Here is a 27,097-nt window from a genome sequence, read left to right as displayed (position 1 = left end):
GTCAGCTGCTTCCAGAGTAGCTTGTGGAAAGCCACAGCATCACACCATCGTGTGCAGCATCCACAGCTGCTGGGTATGAAATGGTCTGGTGGTTGACAACAGACTGAAGGTGGGTGGAGAAATAGCTTTTCCCGTTATTGCTTTGGAAATAGTGGGAAGGGAAGAGGGACAGCACAAACAGCTGGGATATGTGTATCTTTACTGACCTCAGAGTAATTGGGAAATGCAGCCTGGGGATCAGCCCTATTAAAAGGAGTGAAATTTCAAACTATGTGGGAAATAAAACATATATTGCTTTGGATTTTTGAGCACATCTTTACTGGCACAAATTCCCTCCCCTGCTATCAAACAATGCCAGCTGGTTTTGGACTTTGGTGGCAGGAGTTGAACTCCAAAGATGAATACTCTGTTGCTGCATTTTAAAAAGATGCCAACAAAAGAGCCCAATAAACAGGAACAAAACAAAACCAAAAAAAGCCCCCAAAATTAATTCTCATGATGGGAATAAAGACCTGTACAATTCTTTGGTATACAGTTAATCACAGAATCACAGAAACAGTCAGGTTGGAACAAATCCTCAGGATCACCAAGTCCAACCTATAACCCTACTCTACAAGATTCACCTTAAATCATACCCCTAAGCACCACATCCAGATGACCCTTAAACACATCCAGGGTTGGTGACCCAACCACCTCCCTGGGCAGCTCATTCCAGTGCCTGACCACTCTCTCCATGAAAAACATTTTTCCTAATATTCTTATCTAGTTACAGAAGATGCAGTTTTTCTTTAGTAAAAGTAATTAATACAAATCCACTGTGCTGGAGAGTGAATCCCATGAAATCATTGTGCCCTGCTCTCATGGAAGAGCTTTGCTAGTGCCCCTGGCAATGACACCTTATGAGCGATGGCACTTCAGATGGGGTCTGCAAACACTGCCAACAGCTCTGGCAAGCTTTGGGTGAGGGGAGCATCCCAGCAGAGGAAAACTGTGAGCACAGCTTCTTACATCAGTGTGCTCTTATTAGCCAAAACCCAGCTCACACAGCCAATGCAATCACTTCATATGGTTATGGGATGGGAAAATGGCTGTCAAAGAAACAATTTATAATTTGTAGGTAACTGATAGGGTTATAGAACTACAGAAACAGAGTGTGAAAGACCTATGGGCACAACAGCTAAACCATGAGTACATCTGTGCCAATTTTTTCCTCTGAAGGAGAAAGAGAAAAGAGACAAGGAAGAGAGGAATTTGAAGAACAAGTCATGTAGAATCAGTTAAAACAAAGTCCCTGGTCCAGCTGAGACCAAGCAGCAGGGTAGTGCTTGGAGAGCCACTTAGGCTGAAACTCTAAATTAAAGTTAACCTGAAGTTGAAAATCTCTTTGTAGGAGAAGATCCCAAATAACTTTCTGACAGAACATTTTATATCTTGCAAAATGATCTCAACGAAGTGAAGCAACTTCTGCTGGAGGCACAAATGAGTGTCAGTTATAATTTCTGTTTCATCTGAAAATTGTGGTCATGTGTGGAGTTGGTAGAGCACATTTCACCAGCAGATATTCAGCAGCCACATAACTCTCTCAGGAACAGCTGAGAGTTGAAAAAACTCAGGAGCAGATGAGGTATATGCATCTTCATAGTCATCAGACAGATCTGTGGTGGTGAATGGAAGAGAATGGCTCCTTGCTGCAGCTACTTGGCAAAATGTCCTTTCCGAGCAGAACCTGACCATGGCAAAACAATTGCCAGGAGGTCATTGCCTAACAAAAAGTCCTCTGCCTCATGTAAAATGCTTTACTCCTCCTGACAGTAAGGTGGTCTTTAAAAAGCAGGAAGAATGTTGAAAAATGACACAACCAAATAATTGCAAAGAATTGTAGTATGTGCTCATTTGCCTTATGCAAATTTCAGGATGTGTTCTGCACTGTGTACCCTCTCATCACAAAATAGACCTTCATCTCTTTTCCTTGCCAGTGGGGTTTTGGTAGATAAGGAAAACAAAGTGCCACTAAAAGGGGACCATCTTATTTATGGAAGGACTTAAAAGCAAAGCAGCTTGGTGTTTGTGATGATTTTTAGCCCAATTTATAGGTGATTATAAAAGCAGCTCAGCCAGGGGCAGTGAAGACCCTGCGTGGTGATGGCTGGGTTGGGCCCCAGCCTGTGGTGTGTGGCATGGAATAGTTGTCTTTTCCCACCAGGGGATAGTGTTTCTGTGTTTATCCCCATCCCTGTGGCTCAGGGAGGTTGTGCCCACCTGAGATCTCCCCTACACGGCTCCCCCTCTCCCCATGCAGGCAGGGAACCCACTTCTCTGTTTGCTACTAGGCTAGAAGCTATTGGAAGCTACCACCCAACTGCTCAGAAAAGTACAATAGGGCTGGAAGAGAACTTAATCCTCCTGCCCAAGACAAGACTACACTAGACAGATACTGGCTAAATTGTTCCCTAAGACCTCGGGTGATGTGGATCTGAGCCTTTCCCAGCAGTCTGTTCCACCACTCCAAGGCCTCCACCATTAAAACAGATTGCCCAAAATCTAACCCAGCTCTGTGTTGCTGTGGTTCAAGACCAAACTCCAATGCAATGTTTACCTTTCAGAAAATATGTTGAATTCACCTACATTTTGAAGGAAAGTAATTGATTAGGGATATTTTCCTTACTTTTCTGGAGCACAATATTTGGGAAGCTTTTATTTGCAATAATCTCAGTCCTTCCCCATGAATGCCTCGTTGACAGTCACTTGTCAAAGGGATGATACAAGAGCAAAGATTGATTCAGGAAACAAAATATTAACTTGCCAAAAAGACTTATGGTTTGGAGTCGTCTAACATCCACTTTCTGAAGTTAAATGAATGCTGTGCTTTCCTAATGTACTCTCACCTTTACAACAGCAATGGGCTGCAGAGCAGAAACAGCTGGGCTTGTGCCCTCCATCCCCAGCAGGGTGAGTAGCAGAGTATCCCACATGGGTGAGCAGACTCCTTACTGGAACCAAGGCACAGTTGCTCCCAGTCCCCCAGCCCGGTGCTGCCTAGCACCCCACAAGCACCTCTCCTTGTCCCCAGTGTGTCTCCCTGCCCAGTGTGGGCTTCTCCCACTGTCCTGCCCTGACCTCACAGCTGGGTTTGCACGAGAAAAGCAAACCACACCTGATACTTGTTGCTCTCTGTTTCGGGTGCTTAAGTGTTGCCACAGCCCTCGTGCTTGGCACCGGTTCAGCTCTGCTAGTTGCTGGCCGCTTGTGTTAGCGAGCATCTGATATCATACTCCATGAGGTGCCACAGGGACACAAGCTGCTGGGAGGTACAGGGGGAGGTGGAGAGCAGGCGTGTCTGGGTGAAACAGTTTGGGCTTGGTCTTAGCGTGAAATGAAGAGGGGCAAAGTATGTTACTTGTGGTGGGGGACGAATGGATTGATTAAGCTGAGTAGCATCTCATGTCATCTGGTGCTAGTAGTCTTCATGAGCAAATAATAAGCAAATAATTTAGACAAGTAAAGGCTTGTTAAAAGCAGTAATAAAGAAAATAGAAGGCTGACAGGTTCGTATCTAAGTCAGCTCATGTTCAGGAATGTGCAGTGCCCAGCTGCAAGAGCCAGAGCACTCCAAAGAACAGCGCAGAGAGATAATGCTATGTGGAGTTGCTCCTGTTTAGAAATGTCTCACTAAGAAAATCAAGGGAAGTGCTAAAACAGCACTGAGCTGCTCTGACTGTCCCAGCGGGAGACTGTTGTTTCGCACAAGCTTTGAAATCCCGGAGGACAGTGTGTAAACAAGGGAACACTCACCCAAGATTGTGAACTATGGTCCAGCAACCCCAGCAGCCCCCAGGAGAGAAAGACTCCCCTAGAAGAACATTTGCTTGCCTCCTCGGGGAGGTTTTGACACAAGCAGGGCCTTTCTGTACATTACCAGGCTGATGTAAAGCATTTGTTAAAACTTTTTAAAAGCCATTCCTGGATTGCAACAAGAGGCAGGACTCGCAATGACAGAGTCCACATAACAACCTGATCTGGTTAAAGATGTTCCTGCTCACTGCAGGAAGGTCAGACAAGATGACCTTAGAGGGTCCTTTCCAGTCTGATGCATTCTATGATTCTGATCCTATGCTTCTTCACGAGGGTGTGACATCCAGTTTTTGGGGGAGATACAAATAGTTACTCTTCACTAAGATGGGGGCAGATGTGGCTGGGTTGGAAGGCAGAAGGGCTCTGCAGCAGGATCTTGACTGCCTGGACAGATGGGCAGAGTCCAAGGGGATGGTGTTCAATAGCTCCAAGTGCAGGGTGCTGCACTTTGGCCACAACAACCCCAAGCAACCATGCAGAAGAGTCTCAGCCAAGTTCAGTGAAGCCATGCACAGGGACTAGCCAGCAGCCAGAGCAAAGAAGAGAAATGGAAGGGAAGAGTAGTTTGTGCAGGAAATTATATAATAAGCCAGCAAGCAAACAGAAGGATATAGACTTATTAATTGTTTTTTCTTTTGCATTCAATGCCCTAGCTTATTTACTTTTTACTATTTTTTTCTATTCAACATCTTGGGATTTTTCCTGTTTCTTGTCTATAATTTAAAGCCAGGCAAGAGTGTTAGTTTTAAACCACTACAGTATCCATCTACTTCAACATCCACTTTGTGCATAATCAGAATTTTGGTGTGTGAAGGTTTTTCGTTGACCCTAGATACATTATTGGTGCAACTGATGTTTCTAAACAGCCATAAGAGAAGCTATGCTTCTTATCCAGTATTCTGATATATGAATTCAACAAAGGCTGTGAAAGGAAGTCCTTGAGTGTTTGAGTGCAGATGAACTGCACGTGTCTCACCAGGACAAATGTGCCTCTCAATACCAATGCAATGCTCTGTGGTGCTGCAGCAGCACCGGTCTGAGAACCTGAATGCCTAAGAAAGAGGTCAGAATATCAGGTGGTTCAGGAAAGATGTTTTATAAGAAAGATTATCAGGTATTAAATCATCCAAGAGTATACAAAGCTGTTTCATGTTAAGGAAGAAGAGCCTCAGGATCAGCATAATGATTTGTGGTGTTACATGATGTTCTCCAGCTCTGAATTAATCTGTGTGCGAGCAGCAAAGGCAGCGCAGCCGTGCCAGAGCCGCTGCTGGTGTTTTCAAGCTGTGCAGCTGGGAGGCACCAACAGGAGCCATCTTTAGCAGGGCAGCTGACAGCTGATGGGCAAGTTTGTGTGAAGGGAGCTCAAGCCCTCAACGCCCCTGCTACGCACGGCAGGCATTTCAACAACTGCTGAAAAGCAGCTGCCGCGGGAATTCCCTAAGGACACTGTACCTCTACAGAAAGCTTTTAGGAATCAGGAAAGGACATTTATTACCTATTTGTGTTATTCATAGAATCACAGAATGGTTTGGGCTGGAAGAGATATTTCAGAAGCTAGTCCAGTCCAACCCCCCTGCAGTGAGCAGGGACATCTGCACCAGATCAGGTTGCTCAGAGCCCCATCCAACCTGTCCTGGAATGTTTCCAGGAATGGGTCTTCTATCACATCTTTGGGCAACTTGTGCCAGGGACACTAACCAGAACTCAAAACCTTGTTTTTATACCAGTGTCAGCATGGCTCTATTGGCAAAATGTTGCAGCTTTTTTACTAGAAAATTCTAGCACTCTTCAGCAATATTTGTACTCCAAACTAGCTGTTAGAAGGGCATCTAGACAAGTAACACAGGCTCTGTTGAAGTTAGGTGAATGAAGTTCCAGCAGATCAAACAGAGCCCAGAAAGCCTGTCCCTCTGCTCAAACTGAGTTACTGAAGCAGCCCTGGTAACTCTTTGCTTTGTCTCAAATAAACATGAGAGCTCCAGATCGCACAGCCTGTGTTTGCACAGCCTGTGTGTAATGCTGTGTGATTTTTGACTGCGATAACCTTTAAGGATAAAATACGCTGAGGAAACACAACAGAGATAAGATCAAAATTACTTGAAACTGAAACACTTGAAAACCTGCTTAGGAAGTTTACATGGCACGGAGGAGCGTGATCCCCCCCAAAGGCTGGGGATTACATCTCCAAAATTGCAGCAGCAATATGCAGTAACAACTCCATAATACTTTGCTTAGGAAGGAAGCAAATAACATACTGCAGGATGCTGCTGCTATGGCACATCCCTTGGCAACATCCTCTTTAAAGAAGAAGAAGAAGAGGAAGAAGAGGAAGAAGAGGAAGAAGAAGAAGAAGAAGAAGAAGAAGAAGAAGAAGAAGAAGAAGAAGAAGAAGAAGAAGAAGAAGAAGAAGAAGAAGAAGAAGAAGAATAATAATATATGAAGAAAAGAAGAAGAAGAATAAGAAGAAGAAGAAGAAGAAGAAGAAGAAGAAGAAGAAGAAGAAGAAGAAGAAGAAAAGAAAAAGGAAAAGAAAAAGAAAAAGAAAAAGGAAAAGAAAAAGAAAAAGGAAAAAGGAAAAAGAAATAGAAAAAGAAAAAGAAAAAATAAAAATAAAAATAAAAAGAAAAAGAAAAAGAAAAAGAAAAAGAAAAAGAAAAAGAAAAAGAAAAAGAAAAAGAAAAAGAAAAAGAAAAAGAAAAAGGAAAAAGAAAGAAAAGGCAAAAGGGAAACTTTCTCACTGCTAAAAGATACATAAAGGTAGAATCAATGCTTGGAGAAGGCTTTTTCAGGCACCTCATTCTCCTACCATAGTTTTCCTCCTTGAACCCATCAAGCAACAGTCTGTGTTTACAGAAACCCAAATTAACAAAAACTTCTCTTGAAGACTGTTGCAGCTAGTGACAGTTTCTTTGGGATTGAGGTAGTTTAATAGGCTTTTTTCTCCCTTGCTTTTATGTACAGTCTCAATATTCTTGATTCCTGGTCAATCCCTTTAGCACACACTTTGCCCGGCTCTAGGGCATGATGTGGTCTCTTAAAGTTCAGAGAGGACAACTTTGTTAGTAGTCCACTTCTGACAGTTTGAGGACTGAGATCATTTCAGACTGAGGTTTAAGATGCAGCCATATCACAAACTGTTGATTCTTTGTGGGCTCATTTGTTGAAAACAGAGAGCATTATCAGTTCCTCTCTTGTGAGTGCCCACCACATCACCTAAAATACAGAAGTGTCCCAAAGGGTTTGTGCCTGCTCAAGGCACAGAAGGATGGTGAAGTGTCACACCTCTCTCCAACACCACAATATCATCACTCTGAATCTGAGTTCTGCTTTCATCCCACGGGAACTTTCTTGCTGCATGTTTTGACACATTCTAAACCTAAAATGCTAAGGTAGGTCCACAAAATACTTTGACAAACTAGACTGTGAACTAAAATTTAGAGCTGTGCTGATGTTAAAAAATAATACAGGCAACATGGTTTTGTGGCATGTAACAGTTCTCTCATGGCTTATCCCAATTACTGCCTTAATGCAATAGCTACCCTTTCCCTTGTCCATATGACAGGGTCTAATGCCTTCAGCACCCTTTTTATGTCTAGCATTCCTCACTACTCTACAGTTCTCTTGAGATATCAAAATGATTAGCATTGTTAGGATAAACTGCTGTTTTCTCAAACTAATCACTTAACTTTTAGTGTATATGATGTGGTGTTAAAGTCTACTGCTTTCAACCTGAAGAAGAGCTTCTGTGCCCAAAAGCACATCTTTGCATTTTCAGTTATATCTGTAGGTTGAACAAGAGAAGGTCCCCTTCCATCTTGCTTCATGATAACTATCAACATCTGAGGTTTTTGAACCTGCTGACCAGAATATCACAGTATCACAGTATCACAGTATCATCAGGGTTGGAAGAGACCTCACAGATCATCAAGTCCAACCCTTTACCACAGCGCTCAAGGCTAGACCATGGCACCAAGTGCCATGTCCAACCTTGCCTTGAACAACCCCAGGGACGGCGACTCCACCACCTCCCCGGGCAGCCCATTCCAGTGTCCAATGACTCTCTCAGTGAAGAACTTTCTCCTCACCTCCAGCCTAAATCTCCCCTGGCGCAGCCTGAGGCTGTGTCCTCTCGTTCTGGTGCTGGCCACCTGAGAGAAGAGAGCAACCTCCTCCTGGCCACAACCACCCCTCAGGTAGTTGTAGACAGCAATAACTGCTAGCTCTGAGCAGTTTTAATGTAGAAAACAGAGAATGAGTCCTTATTGCCTGTGAGGAGTCTGATTTCAGAAAGAGCATCTACCTTGCAGTGAGAGAGCAGATTCAGAAGACATGGAAATTGAGAAGTAGGTTATATCCCTGACCCTTCCATTATACAGTTTATATAACTGGACATAATGACAAAGCTAGTGCTTCATCTCTGGCATCTGGTCCTCCCACAGACTCCAAGAATCTGCAACAGTTTCATAGCTTTTCCAGGTTCTCTTCGCTAAGCATTGCTAAATATTAAATGTCAGCAGTTAGCAAATAAAACCACTCACATATAAATTATGTTCCAGCAGGGTACCTTCCAACCTAACCTAAACCTTTAGTCTTACTCTTGACACCTTAAAAATGTCTTTTAGCAATAATTAATCTCCTTGTAGTAGGTCATTAGAAAATACAGGTTACCAGTTACATTGCCTTAATATCATTCTCCGAAGAGAAAGAGGCTCCAAAGTTAATTTTACCAAACCTGAATGCCTCGGAGCTATTGCTTCAATGCACAATGCAGAAGGAACAAGGAGAAAGAACATTATTTTTTAGAATTACCAGACTTGCTGCAAGCATTAATTTAGACACATTAAAAGACACTGAGTGAAGCACAAACTATCACAGTATTATCAGGGTTGGAAGAGACCTCACCGATCATCAACCCTTTACCACAGAGCTCAAGGCTAGACCATGGCACCAAGTGCCAAGTCCAATCTTGCCTTGAACAGCCCCAGGGACAGCGACTCCATCACAAAGATCTCAGAAAGTGCTGTGAAATCAGAATGTGACCTACTAGATGTTCAAGAAAAGACTGGATGAGGCACTTAGTGCCATAGTCTAGTTGACTGGCTAGGGCTGGGTGATAGGTTGGACTGGATGATCTTGGAGGTCTCTTCCAACCTGGTTGATTCTATGATTCTAGGATACTCTCTTGTGTGGTCCTGTGTACTTATGCATAATGGACAGACAGGCTAAGGAAAAGCTCAAGGAAAAACAAAGCATGCTTGCACTCACAGTGCAAACTTGGTGGAATGTGGCCACTTCAGTTCACCAGCAGCATTGTGACTCAGACTAGCCAAAGCTCCTCCAAGGTCACAGGCATCCACATTTCCACCCGCAAGCACAAAGACCTGAAGTTTCACTGCTGATTTCCAGATGGGAGTGATGAGTATCTTAGCACCTATTAGACCCATTTTCAGTGCAGCAGCCTGGCATCCCCATGGAGCAGCTGGAGGCTCCTTCACAAGATAGAGCCATTTACGTGGGCCTTGTGGCGGTCCCATCCTACCTTGCTGCTGACACCAACACTCATCTACTCCCACCGTGAGCCCTTTAATGGAGCTCAGACAGGAAAACGAACCTACAAACCATCGCCCCAAGCAGGTGGGTCTCCTGGATGTGCTGTGGTGTTCCTAATGCACGCACCAGTGTGCGGTTTGACACAGCAGAGAGCAGCTGTGCCACTTCATGTTTCAACGTTTACAATTGTCAGGGATGTTGGCCACACATAAATCCTCCTGTAGCTCTGGGCTTTAATTAGCAACGTATTCAAAATACTTGCAGTGCTTCTAGACGACAGCTCTAGGTGCCTGCAGACAATGCTGGGTGGTGCCAGCAGCCCCCATCTGTAAAGGGAATTGTTGCTGGGTGTTAACGAATGTCACGGGTACTTAGCATCACTCAAGCAAGCTAAAGAATTGATTTCTATCAGAGATTTATAGAATCTCTGTCTATTTAACGAAGGAAGAAGGGCAGTAAGTTAATATGAAAAACAGACAAGAAAAGGAAGTGTTCAGATCATTTAAATCTTGTGCGAAAGTATTGTGGTTAATTAGCGTGGAATCAGGAACTGAAGGTAATGAGACCAAAGTCAGCTTCCTCCAGATCATGCCAAAGCCTGACCATGGTAATAAGGAGGCACAACTTGAACGAGTGTGGTGGAGCACTACAGTGAATATCCCTCCAGCTGCATGCTTCATTGCACACACTTCCCACCTTTGCAGAAAGCTCCTCCTTGTGAAGGATCAGTTAGCCAGTGTCCAGAACAGAGAGAATAGTGACCATTCCCTGATGCCCAGTGCTGTTCACTGTTCAAAACAATCTGCTCTGCTTACCTCATGGGGAAGCAGCTGTTGCTTCTGCTCCAACGGGGAGCTATTATCTTGTAAAAATCGCAGCTCTTGGAAAAACATCTCCCAGGCAATGAGAAATGCCTTCCTTACAGGCATTATGTGAATAAATAGGTATTCATTTATCTTATCTTGCATTTTAATATTATGAGCTTCAGCATCTCAGCATGGCTTTCTTCAGCTTCAGCTGATAATTGTGCTACTTTTTCCAGCTAATTTAAGCCATGCAATGCTTAGGAGCAGAAGCAGTTGCATTACGATATGTGTTCCGGAAATGTTGAATAAATACTATGAGGAAATCCAAATACTATGAGGAAATCCTTCTGCAATGAGAGTCGGCTGCCTTTCTCGTAGGAAGAAAATATGAAGGTGTTGGGAGCATTGCAGAACTTTTTTTCTCAGCAGAATCAGGAAATTTGGGTGGGGAGAGCTAGAATCAGCCCATCCAGGCGGAGTAGCTTGAAGGCTTGTTGTTGGTAAGGCTGCTGATGGTTTGTCCTCTTGTTCTCAATGTAAGGCCTTGGGAAGATCATTAGAGAAACAAACTCGTCCTTTTGAATTAGTGGGCAAGAGGACACACCATCTGTGGGGAGATGGGCATACCTTTGGAGCCCAACAGAAAAAGAGCTTGTAATGAAAGTGCTCTCTGGAGGAGTTAAAACTTCGGTGCAAGAAGAATCTACGAGTTTTGAGAGGAGTTATTTCCCTTAAACTTCTTATTTCATGTGCATTGGAGATGTGCCCAACAGAGTGCAGAGACTTTGTCAATAACAGAGTGCAGACAGGACTAGCAGGGCTCGACTTCTGAGCAAGTTCTGGTTCTCCTCTTGGTGGGCTTGATGCACAGGCTCCCTCAAAGGAGACAACTGTATCATTACACAGCGGGTCACAACCAGCTTAACCTTTGGCAGACAGAGGCTTTTATGGTCTCTCCTAAACCAAGGATGGGAGAACTACACCACTTTTCCTCGGCTTTACAAGGTGATCTGTCTGGTTTGCACTGTTTCACTTTCAAGGACATAAATGCCCAACAAATTGTACCTAATTCTGCATAATCTAGGGGCAACTGAGCATCAAAAGTATCATGCCAAAAGTCTCAGCCTTCAGAGTACTTTCTCTCTTCAGGAGATCTAGAGGGAAGCTTTCCCTTGGGAGATTTTAGGACTTTGTGCTGCATCTTTGATTAGCTGCTGGGCCTTACTCCCAGTGTCTAGGAGAAGAGGCTTTGTCTTATATAGAGGGGTTGCACAAGATGCAGGTATTTACTTTGCACCCCTTTGTGGGGAAAATAAGCAGCCACTGTCTCTGGTGGGACCCACAAGGTCTGGAAGGAAAATGAGGTGGATTTATGTTCAGGACAGCACAGAAAGGGTGGGGAACATCCTTTTCTCCTCTTCCTCTAGGGAATAAGCACACAGTATGTGTTTAAAGGTCAAATAGATGTGGTGCTTGGGGATGTGGTTTAGGGGTAAAATTTGTAGAGCAGGGCTATCAGTTGGATTTGGTGATCCCAAAGGTCATTTCAAACTTGAATGTTTCTGTGATCCTGTGATTTCACAGGGCAAGGGACATGGACTCCTCAACCCCCTGATTGATTGCTGTATCAAAAATATGCCACCAAAGAGATGTGATCACTGGACTTGTGGTGTATTTTGTTACTAAAGCAAATGGATTTAGCAGGCATGCAATTTATTTGCACTTCTTGAGCCTTAACCTGCCTGCAAGTGGACATTTGCAATATCAGCCTGAGTATTTCTGTTCAGGCATACTTTGTTCCTATGTGACAGAATAATCTTTGTGAAGTAATGGAGGGGGGAAAATGAGTCCTTGTTTTTGATAATTTCTTTCTAGAGAGAACTTGATTAGAAGAGGCTGGAATATCAGCCCAGCATCTCTTCTCCAACTACATTGCAAGGTAGCTATCCAAATGAAATCATAAGTTGGATACATATTTTTGCCTTCAAGGAATAAATGCCCCTCAAATGCCATCTGCCGACACAGCAAGAGGTTTTTAAGCTTCTGCTTTTCAACAAAAGACAGAGGAAAAACTCATAAAAGAAGGAAAATTAGAGCAAACGTCTTCTGTGCCTGCCCATGCTGCAGAATTGGTTATTTCACAGAGGAGGCTGTGCAGAACTGCAGATCTATCAGCCAGCAATGTGCCTTTGTGGCCAAGAAAGCCAATGGTATCCTGGAATGCATTAAGGTGAGTGTGGTCAGCAGGTTAAGGGAGCTTCTCCTCCCCTTATACTCTGCCCTAGCGAGGTCACATCTGGAGTACTGGGTCCAGTTCTGGGCTCCCTACTTCAGAAGACACATGGAATTACTGAGCAAAGGGCTACAAAGATGACGTGGGGACTGAAGCATCTCTTACAAGGAAAAGGATGAGAGGCCTGAGACTGTTTAGTCAGGGAAGTCTGAGAGGGGATCTTCCCAATGCTTATGAATATGTAAAGGTCAAGTGTCTATTTGGGTGCAACCTATCACACAGTATCACAGTATCATCAGGGTTGGAAGAGACCTCACAGATCACCAAGTCCAACCCTTTACCACAGAGCTCAAGGCTAGACCATGGCACCAAGTACCACGTCCAACCTTGCCTTGAAGTGCTCCAGGGACGGCGACTCCACCACCTCCCCGGGCAGCCCATTCCAGTGTCCAATGACTCTCTCAGTGAAGAACTTTCTCCTCACCTCCAGCCTAAATCTCCCCTGGCGTAGCTTGAGGCTGTGTCCTCTTGTTCTGGTGCTGGCCACCTGAGAGAAGAGAACAACCTCTTCCTGGCCACAACCACCCCTCAGGTAGTTGTAGACAGCAATAAGGTCACCCCTGAGCCTCCTCTTCTCCAGGCTAAACAATCCCAGCTCCCTCAGCCTCTCCTCGTAGGGCTGTGCTCAAGGCCTCTCACCAGCCTCGTCACCCTTCTCTGGACATGCTCAAGCATCTCAGTGTCCCTTCTAAACAGGGGGGCCCAGAACTGAACACAGTACTCAAGGTGTGGTCTAACCAGTGCAGAGTACAGGGGCAGAATGACCTCCCTGTTCCTGCTGACCACACCATTCCTGATGCCATGGGTGAAACCTGCTTTAGCAGGAGGATTGGATTAGGTGAACTCCAGAGGTTCCTTGGAACCCCTACCATTCTGCATGATTCTATGATCTCTCATCCCTCTTCTGTGGGGGACACAGCACTCTCTCAAGAACTCTTGCTCCCACAGGTGCACCCATCAGAGTACCCTGCCAGCCTCCCAGCACACACAGCACCTGCAGCCAGCACATCTACCTCGATCATCTTACTGTCATACATACCCACTAAGATATGGTGGAAGAAAAATTAAGCTTAGGAGATCTTGAAATCTGTTGCTGATGCTGTTTGGGGAGTTTTAAATAGTAAATTACATTCAATGAAAATACCTGAGACACAAAGTACCTTGCTTCCATTTTAATTAGCAATTATGGTTGCTAATTAAAGCAATACCAAAATAACAGTATCATAGTACAAAAGAAATTCACTCATTTCCCTGTGTCAGCAGAAAAATAAGATTATTACTTCCAGTGATAGTCTCAGAAGAGAGAATGCTTTACTAATACTTTTTCAGGGCTTACTTCTAGGTCTATAAAATAGAGAAGATGTATGGCACTGGACACTATGTCACACAAAGATGCAGAGAGAGATCACAATGGTTCCTTTTCTTAGACTCACAACACAATTAGCCAAAGAATCAGCTTCAGGTGATCTCACATTATTCACTTCCTTTCGTTTTTCAAATCTTCTTTGTATGTTAAAATATAATCTGCAGTTCTGTTGGTATGAATTTTCTTTGCTTAGTACCTTCATATACACACATCTTTGACCATTTACTCAGGGAAGCCTTCATCAGACAAGACAGATTCCCTGCAGCCTGCTAAATAGTCTTTCTTGAACAATAAAAGAAAGCCACATCCTCCACAAAAACTAATTCATGCAGCATGACTCTTTGAATATATAGTCCAGCAATACGCAACTGTTGGAAGTGGCACAAAAGATCCTTGAAAACACTTCTAATTGATTAATTCATCAGGGTAGCACAGTGGAAATGATTGATTTTAGTCCAGCAGACCTCACTCTGACCTTTTCACAAGCTCTGTTGATCAGTACTTGAATAGACAAATTTGAATACAAATGGTAGTATTGACAACGGGCACCCAGATTCTTGAAAGTGAAGTTTTCCCATCATTTTCATGGATCGAATTGACTGCAGCAGGTTAAAGATGTCCCAAAGACCAAAGCATTTTTTTTTAAAGTAACTTTCAAATACCCACATGAATGACAGTAGTAATGCCTGATCTCAAAGGACTGGTCTGATTGGCAAATAGTAGGTGACCATTTTATCCTCAGGCAAAGATGAGGTGTAACAAAGGCGTTGATAAAGACTATTTAAAAGGGTTAGATAAAACCACAGCAGCAGATTTTTTTTTAGGTCATCAAGTTAGTTTCGTTTTCTAGTTGGATCTGATACACCCCTTGCAACCCAGACCAAGAGTGTGTTACTTTACCGGTGCTTACATAAACTTCAGCTGCCCTTGCTCTGCCAATCAATAACAACAAAACTGTTAGTGACAGCGGCTGGGATTTCTGAAGCTCAGCAGGAGATTTTGGCGGCAGGTGACAGCTGCACTGAAAACAGAAATATGAAATACTGACATGAGAAATAAAAAAGATTATTAGTAGGTGTTTCATCCTGCACATTTGGCTCAGGCAAGCCCTGACCCACCTTCAGAATTCACACAGACCTGCAGAGAGGTGGTTTTACTGCATTTACTTCGGCAGGATGGTGCTTGAACAGGGCTCGTGATTTTAGAGATAACCATTTCATTGCTACCAGAACACACATGCGGATCACTGACATAGTGACGGCAAAGGAGGCAGGCAGTGGCTTTGAAGGAGCTACTCACTCCATAGGAGGAGGATCATTGTTGCCTGGTGGAGTGAAGGAACTCTCGTCTTAAACTTATTGCTTTTGAGGAGCTCTTTGGCTTCTCCTGGCCCCTGTCCTGAGCTGGGTCTGTGGGGGTGACAAAGATTTCACACATGGATGGCCAGCTGAGGGCTCAGCATGGTAGGCAGGACACAATTCAGCCTGTGATTTAAGAGGGAAGGCAGCTTTTCACCTTCCTGGCATCTGTGATATGATGTTAAATACATGGTTTGCTTGGGCTTGGTGGGACCTGACTGGATTACTGAGTCCTGCAAGAAAGGGAAGCAGGCAAAGCCGTGCTCATCAAAGGTATTTAATCACAGAATCACAGAAATATTCAGGTCGGAAAAGACCCTCAGCATCACCAAGTCCAGCAAACAACCTAAACTATATCCCCAAGTACCAAATCCAAACAACTTCTAAACACATCCAGGGTTGGTGACTCAACCACCTCCCTGGGCAGCCCATTCCAGTGCCTGACCAGTCTTGAGGCTTGAGGCCATTCCCTCTTGTTCTATCACTAACTACCTCTGAGAAGAGACCAGCATATTTAGGTACCTTCTGCTGGAATTTGAGAAGAGACTATGGTATTTTGCCATCTTTTGAGGGTCTGCAACTGCTCACGTGGTTATATTTTCACAGATCCCAGTGGTAACTGGCTGAGATCAGCTCAGCTATGTTGCCAGACCCAAACTGTGCTGTCAGAGTCTGCAACTAAGGAAAATGTGATTAAACAATTTACAAGTGTTTCTTGAGATTATTGCAGTGAGGACTTATTCAGGCTGGCTGGCACTGAGATTCATATGCATTTTTTTGTCCCCAAACTTACTAACTTGTTCTTTGCAATCCCAGCTCTTATTTATGTATGTACCCAAAATCACTTACCCTTTGTGACTGTAATGTAAACTGTGAAAAATTATTCACTGAGTGCAACCAAGCAACATCTGCCCAAGCTAGGAGCCGCTTGAAGAGGCATCAGTACAGACGTTCCTAGTGAGCACCAAGCAGTCCCTGCTGCCCTGCCCCACAGCTTGCAGAAATGCATAGCAAAGAGAGGAAGAGAATCACCTTGTATGCACCTAGAAACGTTTCCTAGCAAATGACATAAGCAGACAGCATTTCACTTTGGAGCGAGGAGTGGCATCTCCTGGATAAGCCCATCCTTCCCTTTCACCAGCTGGCCCATCAACCAGAAGGGAAGGGCAGCATGGCAGGATTTACATAGGACCATTCCAGACTGGGAACTCCTCCCTGCACATCTGCTGCCTTTTCCTGTGGCTGTTGGTCACTGTGCAAGGCAGGTCCATGTAACTGGCAAAAAAAAAAAAATAGAAGGGATGCTTTTCTCCTTGCCTCTTGACAGCTTTTTGGCTGTGTGTCAGAAGGAGTTTAAGCTTGCTGGGCTGGACTGATTAGCTCTGCATCCCATCTGCACATTGCACAGAAAGGGCATTTTTGTGCAACCCCCCACTTAGGCTCCTGCTGCTAGGGCCATGGCAGCACACCTTTCACTATTCAGCATCTCTGCCCTCTTGGGCTCACAATCATTTCTTTTTTTTTCTTTCTTTCCTGCGATAGGTGCACAGGAAGCAGCATGGAAGTATGTACCTGAGTCAACCTCCTAAGTTAGCCCTCGTTATCAGTCAGACACATTCATGAAATTATACACAGGGCACTCAGAATTGGCTTAATTGAGCTTATTGCCACATGCAGAGTGCTAATGAGCAATAATCAGTTCACTCAAGAGCTGGGGGCTTGCCTCATGTACTCAAAAAGGAGCAGATTTCTAATATAAAGGCAGTTTTCATTACTGAGATATCAGCTAATGCTTATCTTAGTATCATCAAGGTGTTGCAACTTCACAGTTCCTGCTGAAAAAAAACTTGCTGAAATAAGTTGGTGTTTCTTAGGTATTTGGGTGTGTTGAGAAGACCCCATATGCACAGGTAGATAAAATATTAATTACTTAAGTTTGAAACCATACCAGATTTATCCAGCACTCCTGCACTAGAAAAGCAAAGGAAACACAAGTAATTACAGGCAAATCGAATTGCTCTAAGTTGTTCTTAGAAGTTGTTTTTTTTCTGCTTCAAGGTGATTTGACATTTTTGGGTTAGGCATTAGGAACTCAGTGGAGGAGCCTGGCTTTGTACTGCTGCTCCAAAAGAGAAATCATTCAATTATGCAGCAGCTCATCCCTTCCCCAAAACTAAACCATCTCAGATACTGAACTCCTTCCAGAAGCAGTTTTAAATAGAAAGGGTAAATAGGGTGAAGCTACTTTATCTTCCATATTCTCCATCGGACAGTTCCTTTGACCTGGCCAGGGTCTTGGTCCCTGGCTATGTTCTCTGTTGGGAGACACCAATTTCCTCATAGAATCATCAATCCAACCAGGTTGGAAGAGACCTCCAAGATCATCCAAGCCAACCTAGCACCCAGCCCTATCCAATCAACTAGACCATGGCAATAAGTGCCTCAGCCAGTCTTGTCTTGAACACCTCCAGGGACAGCGACTCCACCACCTCTCCAGGCAGCCCGTTCCAATGCCAATCACGCTCTCTGTGAAGAACTTCCTCCTAACATCCAGCCTATACCTCCCCTGGAACAACTTGAGACTGTTGCCCCTTGTTCTGTTGCTCATGGTCAGAAGTGGGAACTAGGGACACTTCAGCATTGCAGAGCTCTCCTCTGTAAGTGTGGGTCTATTCACTATTGTGCTGAGGTTTAGGGAATGCAACAAGTGTGTTTTTAATATAAGGGTTCAGGTTTTTTTCTCAGATTTATATTAAAGGGAATAGTTTCACTGAAGCATAGTCATGTGAAAGCATTATGAGGCTGTTCATCTTATGCAAAAGTATGTCTGGTACTGCTGCAGTTTTGCAAGCTCAACAACAAGCATATCGCTATTATTTTACTGCACAGTTTCCTTAAAATATGGAATATGTCTGTGTTTTTTCTAGTTTTGTCTTAGAGGTCTAAAAGCTGAGTGTTAAAAACAAAACAAGGAATTTGAGCTTAATTTCTCTGCTACTTTTGAATGTGCTAGTTAGAATCCAGCGAATTTACCCAAGCAATTTGACTTCTGCCATCAGAGCAAGTGTTGCAATGCTTTTTGAAAGAGTTGTGTCTATCACAAGCATGAGAGCACCTTTTGCTGTGTATGCTGCAGAATACATGAGAGGAAAATTAGAAGTGAAGATCTGGCTTAATAAAATGGCAGCTCTAAATACAAGGAAAGAATAGAATCATAGAATCAACCAGGTTGGAAGAGACCTCCAAGATCATCTAGGCCAACCTAGCATCCAGCCCTATCCAATCAACTAGACCATGGCACTAAGTGCCTCATCCAGGCTTTGCTTGAACACCTCCAGGGATGGTGCCTCCACCACCTCCCTGGGCAGCCCATTCCAATGCCAATCACTCTCTCTGACAACAACTTCCTCCTAACATCCAGCCTATACTTCACCCGGCACAACTTGAGACTGTGTCCCCTTGTTCTGCTGCAGCTTGCCTGGGAGAAGAGGCCAACCCCCACCTGGCTACAATGTCCCTTCAGGTAGTTGAAGACAGCAATGAGGTCCCCCCTGAGCCTCCTCTTCTCCAGGCTAAACACCCCCAGCTCCCTCAGCCTCTCCTCATAGGGTTTGTGCTCCAGGCCCCTCACCAGCTTTGCTGCCCTTCTCTGGACACATTCCATCACCTCAACATCTCTCTTGAATTGAGGGGCCCAGAGCTGGACACAGCACTCAAGATGTGGCCTGACCAGTGCTGAGTACAGGGGCAGAATAACCTCCCTTGTCCTACTGGCCACACTGTTCCTGATGCAGGCCAGGATGCCATTGGCTCTCTTGGCCACCTGGGCACACTGCTGGCTCATCTTCAGCCTACTAGCTATCAGTACCCCCAGGTCCCTTTCCTCCTGGTTGCTCTCCAGCCACTCAGTCCCCAGCCTGTAGCGCTGCTTGGGGTTGTTGTGGCCAAAGTGCAGAACTCTGCACTTGGCCTTGTTAAATCTCATCCCATTGGCCTCTGCCCACCCATCCAGCCTGTCCAGGTCCCTCTGCAGAGCTCTCCTACCTTCTAATAGATCAACACCTGCTCCTAGCTTGGTGTCATCTGCAAACTTACTGATGCTGGACTCAATCCCCTCGTCCAGATCATCAATAAAGATATTGAACAGGACTGGGCCCAGCACTGATCCTTGAGGAACACCACTGGTGACAGCTGCCAAGTGGATGTGGCACCATTCACCACCACTCTCTGGGCTCTGCCATCCAGCCAGTTCTTAATCCAGCACAGAGTGAATCTGTCCAAACCATGAGCTGCCAGCTTGGCTAGGAGCTTCTCGTGGCAGACAGTGTCAAAGGCTTCGCTGAAGTCCAGGTAGACTACATCCACAGCCTTCCCCACGTTCACCAAGTGGGAAAACACTTTTCAATTGTAATAGAACAATGGTAATAATTCACTGGAGGTCTCTATTCCTCCCAGAATGTGTGTGATGCATGCTGGTATTCCCTGTAGTTGTCCATCACTTAGACAGTAGCTGCTTTCATTCTTTAATGAAACTTTACAAATGTAAAGTACTTTACAAATGTAATGAACTTTACAAATACTTCTGTAATTGGGTTTCTCCTCAAGAGAGACAGCCAGCTTCTGTAGAGCTGCTAGTGTGTGGGTGGTTACAGCCCATGTTAACTTTTGAAGCTGACATGCAAAGACTTTGGGTTCTGGTAGCTTTGACAGAAAGCTGCCACCAGGACTTAAAACCTTTGACAAATACAATGGTTGTCTATGGTCCAGGGTTATATAACCTGCAAGGGATCAAAAAACATTTCATCATAAGCCCTGTGCCATAATGTTTACCTCAATCACATATTTATCCTGCTTGGATTTAAGCCTTCATGTGACCAGAGCCAAGTTTAGTTCTTTCTCATATTTTAAAATGTAAGTTATATGTTTTTATCTAGACTTCTCAAAGCAGATGCTCAGGGTATTGGCCACTCCACACTTGGTAACTGTACTAATGCTATTAAGGCTCTTACATGTCTCTTGCATTCTTTAGCTCTGATGTCCTTCACTCAGCATAGGCATAAACTGTTCCTTTTCATCACTTTCTCCTTGCTTTCCAGCTTAGTTTTCTAACATGTCACTTCTGACTCAGATTGAAACGATTAACAGAGACAAAAAGCTCAAGTAAAGCAGTCGTTATATTTGGCACAGGTTAGCTAGTGCCTCTGCTGTGGACACCATCACTACTCCATCTAAATGACCAAATTTGAACCAGCTCTTTTTTTTTTTTTTTTTTTTTTTTTTTTTTTTTTTTTCAGCAGACTGCTAAATCCTTGTCTAGTTTGGAAAAAAAAAAGTAATTAAATCCTCTTCAGAAGATCACTATGAGTAGGATTTACCTTAACTAATTTTATCCATCTAAAAGCTTTGGGTCTAGTTTAATCTATACTGCTCTCAGGGAGGAGAGGGGAGGAACTGAGGATTGTCAGTGAGGTAATTTGGCAGGAGGCAGTGATATTGCAATACAAAATATCTACATTGCTCTGTTCTATTTATTTGCAGAGAAGAAGCTGAGGAGTTTATGCTCAGACAGAGTGGCTATGGAAGAAGATGCTGTGGGGCACTTTCCATCTCCCCTGTCTAGTGCAAGGTTCCACACCTCCTCAAAGTATTGTCTAAGTGGAATTTGAGTGAGATTGGCTCTAGGCCTGTTTGGGGATTTCATTCCTTTGGAATTTATGTAAGAAGTTCTAAAGCTATTTAGCATAAAGCATTAGGTAATATAGCTTGTTCTGAGATGTGGGGCTTGTGGGTTTTCCAAGATGTTCAGCAGAACAATGAAGTTCTCACTTTACAACAGCCTTACTGCAAACACTTTGGCAAGTATTGTTTCGTGCCCAGATTAAGTCCCACAAGTGCAGGGAGTTTAGTGGCTGAACACCTTCCTTTCATTCAGTAATTGGTTCCTAAAGTCAAAGCATCTTTGCTGGCTTCACAGCATCTGTAAGCTTGTGTGGTACGAAAGTGAGGAGCAGTAGAGCTGTCCCTCCTGGAGCCATCACATCAGCATGATGCTTTCTAACTGATGCTGAGTGTGAGATTGCTATTGCTCTGCCCGAGTTATCACTTTTGCTGACACTTAGAGAATTGCTGAAGTTTTATTGCATCCAAAAGGATAAAATTGAGGAGGGTTTATATGCTATCTATAATTATAGAGCATAGCCCTCCAAAGGAAAGGGGGAAACACAGCAAAAGTAAATGTAACTGCCTGTTTAAGTTGCAAAAGTTGTAACTTTGCTCAGGCAATTGCAAGTATTAACCATTTCCTAGGCATTCTTAATATTGACTTCAGTGAATTATTGCATACTGCACAAATGTATCTACTATATTTGCATCACCAGCTGACCTGCTGGGGATCTGCTGCAGCCTCATCATTAAGCTGTCAGGTTTTCTGGTTATAATGAGTAGTGACAAAGCAATTCCAGCTTCTCTGAAATGCTCCCAAAAACCAACTGTTGGAGTGTTGGAGGTGGGGTGATATTAAGAAAAACAAAACCATGCAAATGTTCTTGAGGTTGTTTTCAAAGACTTATTGGTGTGAAATTCTCAGTATTCCACTTGGTATTCAAAACATACCTAGAAACCCATTATGATTTTCCAGTCACTGAAGGATTGAGTCTAAGCATCGCACGGGTACAGTGCTAACAAAGGCTCAGTGGGACGAGCAGTTTTGCACAGCAATGAGTGAATATTAGTCATACTTGCATGTTCTACTTCCTGCACGTCAAAGGTCTGGGAAGACAAAGGGCCATGCCTTGGATAGCTTTGAAACCCATCAATCTCCACCGGCCCTGAATAGCCCCCTCCGAGTGGAAAGGTTTTTTGCCCACACAAGTATCAGAGTGCTGCATGGGGCGTCATGCCTCTGGATATGTTACACCATGTTTTCCAAAGAACATATCCCTGAGGTAAGAGGCAAAATATAGCTCTTGTAACCAGTATTGCGTAAGGACTACTCCTCTCCATAAAAGCAATCTCCTTGTCCCTTCCCAAAACAAAGACACCATTTAAAACTACATTATTAACAAGAGTGAGCAGGACAAACAGTGCACCCTCTATCTATTGCCATTTAAGGGCAGTTTAAAGCCAGGATCACTTATTAGCTTGCAGAAGATCATTTCCATGAATGAATATGAACAATATGACCTCAAAGATCATCTAGTTCCAACCCCCTCACCATAGGCAAGGACACCTCCCACTAGAACAGGTCACTCAAGGCCTCATTCAACCTGGCCTTGAACACCTCCAGGGAGGGAGCAGCCACAACCTCCCTGGGCAACCTGTGCCAGTGTCTCACCACCCTCACTGGAAAGAACTTCCTCCTAACCTCTATTTTAAATCTCCCCTCTGACAGTTTAAACCCATTACTCCTCATCCTGTCGTTACAAGACCTTATAAATAGTCCCTTGCTGTAGGCTCCCTTCAGATACTGGAAGACCACTACAAGGTCTCCTCAAAGCCTTCTCCTCTCCAGGCTGAAAAGCCCCAACTCTCATAGCCTGTTGTGGTGGTTTGGGTGTTACCCACCCCCCTCTCCAGCCCTCTGAGCATCTTCGTGGTCCTCCTCTGGGATTGCTCCAACAGTTCCATGTCCTTCTTGTGATAGGGGTTCCAGAGCTGTACACAGTACTCCAGATGGGGTCTCAGGAGAGCAGAGTAAAGGGGCAGAATCCCCTCCCTTGCCCTTCTTGCCATGCTGCTCTTGCTGCAGCCCAGCACATGGTTGCTGTGTGGGCTGTGAGCACACTGCCAGCTCATGTTGAGCTTTTCATCAATCAAGAGTCCCAGGTCCTTTTCCTCAGGGCTGCTCTCCAGGCATTCACACCCAGCCTGCATTTGTGCTTGGAATTGCACTGACCCAGGTGCAACAGTACTTTCCCTAGCACCTGTGACCTGTATACTTTTTTCTTTCCTGTGAGCCTATTATGCCTACCATAAATAAGGTAGTTTTTAATATTATGTGAGGCTACAGAGTTCATGTACAAAGTGTGCTCTTGCCATTTTTCTTTTACAGAAAAGCATTTCTGCTCCTGGCTTCTTGCTTTTCTTTGGTATTGTACTTTTTTGTGGTAATTGATTTTCTTTTTTCACTTGGAAATTAATCAAAACCCAAGGCAGATATTTTCCTGTCTAACTCACACAGACAGTTTGGAGCACAAATAATAAAGGACTGTTCACAGCATCACTCTAGTGGGCCATGCTGGTGAGGAGAAAAAGTACCTAATGATGAAGACTTAATGTGTATTAATACTTTCATCATAGCTTACCATCAATTCCTGGCCCTAAAGGTGACATGTTGTGAAAGCTACATCAGCACCAGAAGGACATAGGTTTTTAGGCTCACTTTTGCTGGAGAAATGATACCTGGCAATGCCTCGGAATGGCTTTGTGGTGGAGAGAGGCAGTGCTGTCAAAAGCTAGACTCAGACCTAGAACCAGACCCAATGTGGGTGGCCACTGCTTGTGGGACAAACATGTGGATAGGCACCCTGTGCCTTGTCCTTCCAATCCCAGCTGGCATTATGGCTATAAACAAGTCACTTAATGTTTCTGCTGCAGTTTCCCCACCTCTTCCCTTTCACCAAACGCTTACAGTGACACATGAAGGTGGTGCAGTCAGATCCAACCCGGTATAACAGCTGCACCTAAGCCTGGGGGCCTCACAGCAATAGGCTGGCATGGTGAACCAGCAAAAGCCATCCAAAATGCTCATCAGCCACAAAGCCATTACCATTTCCCAATCTGCCTTTCTGCATCAGGGCCATACAATCCTTTTTCTCTATGTGAAATCTTAAGTTTCTTGTTCAAACCCCATCTGTTAAATTTCAGGAAAACCCAGAGAAACCTCCTCCTCACAGATCCCCAGGGCTTTAACACATGTGGATGGCCAGAAGCCAAGTACATTTTAGGGAGTAGCAGCAAACAGCTGCTTTAAGGACTCTTGCAAACACATTTTTAAGACTTGCTCCATAGAGTTATTGCTAGGATGATTCATAGTCAGCTTCCAACCCTGGAGTGAGCAGGACCTTTTAGCCTACTTTCCTAGGGAAACATTGTACATGAGATGCCACTCTGATCAGGAATATTTTTAAACCTAGCAGCTAGTCTTGGAGGCTCAAAGTTCCCACAAGTTTCATGAACCATATGTAGCTGGGCCAAGGGAAGTGAAAGAAAAACCATGTCAACCTGTATGAGTCCCCAGAGATTCTGGGGAGAGTGAGATGCTGTGGATGTCCTGCTCCAAGAAAGCTTCACTATATTTTTCATCTGTGTGCATGTGGGAACATCCAGGAGGAAAGCAGATTTCATTAGTTTCAGTATTGGTTTTTACAGCAGTATCATGAACTTATGCTCTCTGTCCAATGTCTCTCATTGTATTGGAACCAGTCCTCACAGTGAGGTGAAAACAGAATCAGTTTTGCAAATGTCAAAAGCCTCTCAGAGGGTTTTTCTGGTACGAACTGCAGTTGCTTTCCCAGAGCTGGTGGGACAGCCGCATCCAGCCAAGGCAGTGAGGAGAGCATTGCTCTCCAGTTGAAAACTTGCCTTTGTTCAAAGCATCTTTTTTTGCCAAGAGCACATGTGCCTGCAGGGAGCTTCCCTCAGGGACTCTGCTGTAAAACGGGGGCACAATGGCAGCCACAGAAGAGCTGCAATATCCTCTGGCTGTTCCCTTGAATGACTGCTTTAACAAGAAGGTACATTGACAGCCTGTGCTCACAGAGATCTCAGAAACCAGCCAGCAGTAGCTTTCTTACTAGATTTGTTTTTCTTTAAATCTAAACTGCACATTTGTGAGCAGAAGAGTGGCATGTCTTCTGTAATTGCAGCAGTTTTGCTGCAGTACTCAGCAGAAGGCAGCTAGGGAGGGCAAACGGAGTCTGGGCACAAGGTGCTTTCATGGAGCAGGCCCTCACAACTGTTCATACCAGGACGTAGAAAGCTGTGCTCCTTCACCAATACAGACTAAAGCAAGCTAGTTGAAGATGCTAGGAGTTATTTCTGGTAGCAAAGCCAAAAACCACCCTTCTAATTTATTAGCATTTTTCAGACTGATTTAAAAAAACCCAACACACAAAACCTTACCTCTCTTTTTCTTTTTGTCCAGCACCGCAATGTTTCCCTAACCCAGAGGAAAAATAAAAAGATGGCTTAGGAGAGATGTGCAAGGATAGCACTGCTGTCAACCAAAGAAACCTCCTTCAATTATTCAGAATATCTGCTGGTCTCAAATTTCCCATTCTCACAGCTTGAGCTAAGTGCTGCTGCATGCATTTGGCAGCAGCTCTGGTTAACCCAGCAGTAAGGAACATATCTATTCATGTGACAATTAATATCTCAACCTTGTGGTGAGAAGTTACATAGAATCGGTCAGGATTGGAAGGGACCACAAGGATCATCTAGTTCCAGACCCCTGTCATGGGCAGGGACACTCTACCCTAGAGTGGGCCGGACAGAGACCCATCCAGCCTGGCCTTAAACACCTCCAGGGATAGAGCCTCAACCACCTCCCTGGGCAACCCATTCCAGGCTCTCACCACTCTCATGCTGAAGAATTTCCTCCCCACGACCAGCCTGAATCTACCCATCTTCAGCTTTGCTCCATTCCCCCTAGTCCTGTCACTCCCCGATATCCTGAACAGATTCCATATACCTTCCCAAACTATTTGCTGAATATGTATTTGTAAAGAATAGGGAGCTTCAAATGGAAAAGGTAAATGTCATCCTAAGTAGCCATGAAACAGAACTGCTCTGTTTTACTTCATTAACAACTAGAAAACTGATCATAAAGCTGTGCCATATCAAAACACTCAGAAAACTGTAAGCAGTGAAACACAATGAGCAACAGAGAACAGCCAACTGACAGCTAGAAAAAACAGACTTTCTGACATCTACCAGTAATATTTTGAACCTGAAAGGCAAAGTGGAGTTGCATTCATGACAAAAGAACACTTGAGAAGGCAAATGTGAGGGTTAGGTGTCTATGCTGCAATGCTAGGAGTTACAAAAATTCAGATTGACCTTGGTATCTCCACGGATAGACTAGGAAATTACATGAGCAGAAGTGTTGTCAGACTGCATGCTCATTTTATCACATCCATCCTTTTGCAGAGTGCTCTGAATGGAATTCCCATACCAAGATCCCTTTTACAATGCATCATCTCCTTGATAAGGGAGAGGATACTGTGGTTTGCCAGCCAACCCTCCCCTTTCCCCTTTAGCCTCCATGTTGCATCTTATCACAGTATCACAGTATCACCAAGATTGGAAGAGACCTCATAGATCATCAACTCCAACCCTTTACCACAGAGCTCAAGGCTACACCATGGCACCAAGTGCCACGTCCAATCCTGCCTTGAACTGCCCCAGGGACGGCGACTCCACCACCTCCCCGGGCAGCCCATTCCAGTGTCCAATGACTCTCTCAGTGAAGAACTTTCTCCTCACCTCCAGCCTAAATTTCCCCTGGCATAGCTTGAGGCTGTGTCCTCTTGTTCTGGCGCTGGCCACCTGAGAGAAGAGAGCAACCTCCTCCTGGCCACAACCACCCCTCAGGTAGTTGTAGACAGCAATAAGGTCACCCCTGAGCCTCCTCTTCTCCAGAGCAATTAGATGCTATAGCTGTCTGAACCAAAGAACTCCCCTCATTTCCCCAGTTTGCATTACCCTTGCTAAGTCTATGCAGAACCACCACCAGCATTTCTCTCCAAGGTGCCAGCTGAAAGGGAGTCTGAATAAATGAGCTAGAAGTGGGTGGATCTCCATACAGCAGCACCTGCTGCAGTATATAAGGTCTGTCATGGAAGGCAGGGAAACTACCTCCTGGAAAACC

At 44.4% G+C, this 27,097-nt stretch overlaps 1 protein-coding gene across 3 annotated transcripts in view; it reads right to left on the bottom strand.

The window, feature by feature from the left end:
* Window positions 1-27,097, bottom strand: part of RIPOR2 (RHO family interacting cell polarization regulator 2) — a 127,602-nt gene that overhangs the window by 99,845 nt on the left and 660 nt on the right. The gene's annotated exons all lie outside the window — the stretch shown is intronic.

Source organism: Pogoniulus pusillus, chromosome 10, assembly GCF_015220805.1.
Source record: "Pogoniulus pusillus isolate bPogPus1 chromosome 10, bPogPus1.pri, whole genome shotgun sequence".
Taxonomy (NCBI): domain Eukaryota; kingdom Metazoa; phylum Chordata; class Aves; order Piciformes; family Lybiidae; genus Pogoniulus; species Pogoniulus pusillus.
Note: the sequence above shows the minus strand (reverse complement) of the source record. Positions and strands in the feature narration are given on the sequence as shown.